The following is a 392-nucleotide window of genomic DNA, read 5'->3' as shown; positions in this document are numbered from 1 at the left end:
GGCCTGAAAGGCACAAATAAGAGTGAATAACATACTAAGGCTAATTAGCTACCTCAAATGAAAGAAAGAAAAAAAAAGGCTTTCTTTCAATTTCTCTTGTGTCAGTGCTTCCGTGTGTGTTCACGTACGGTGTTTACGCCTGTGTTCTTTAGGTTTAGCGATGTCATATCTTCATCTGAATTCCATAAATACAAGAATTACTCTCCATCTTCAGGTGCTCAGACTTTCCAATCTCATGTCTAGGTACAAAACTCTCCTTTCCTTTCCCTCAGGCCAGGAGAGTGTCTTTTTCGCTGACGAGGAACTTGCTGGCTTTACCCTTTGTGAGACGCCCGGCATAGATGCAGTATTAAAGCCAGGCGTAGCATAAACACGGGGTCTTATTGAACCTC

The sequence above is a fragment of the Penaeus monodon genome, chromosome 23 (assembly GCF_015228065.2).
Source record: "Penaeus monodon isolate SGIC_2016 chromosome 23, NSTDA_Pmon_1, whole genome shotgun sequence".
Taxonomy (NCBI): Eukaryota; Metazoa; Arthropoda; class Malacostraca; order Decapoda; family Penaeidae; genus Penaeus; species Penaeus monodon.
This window is presented reverse-complemented; position numbering follows the sequence as displayed.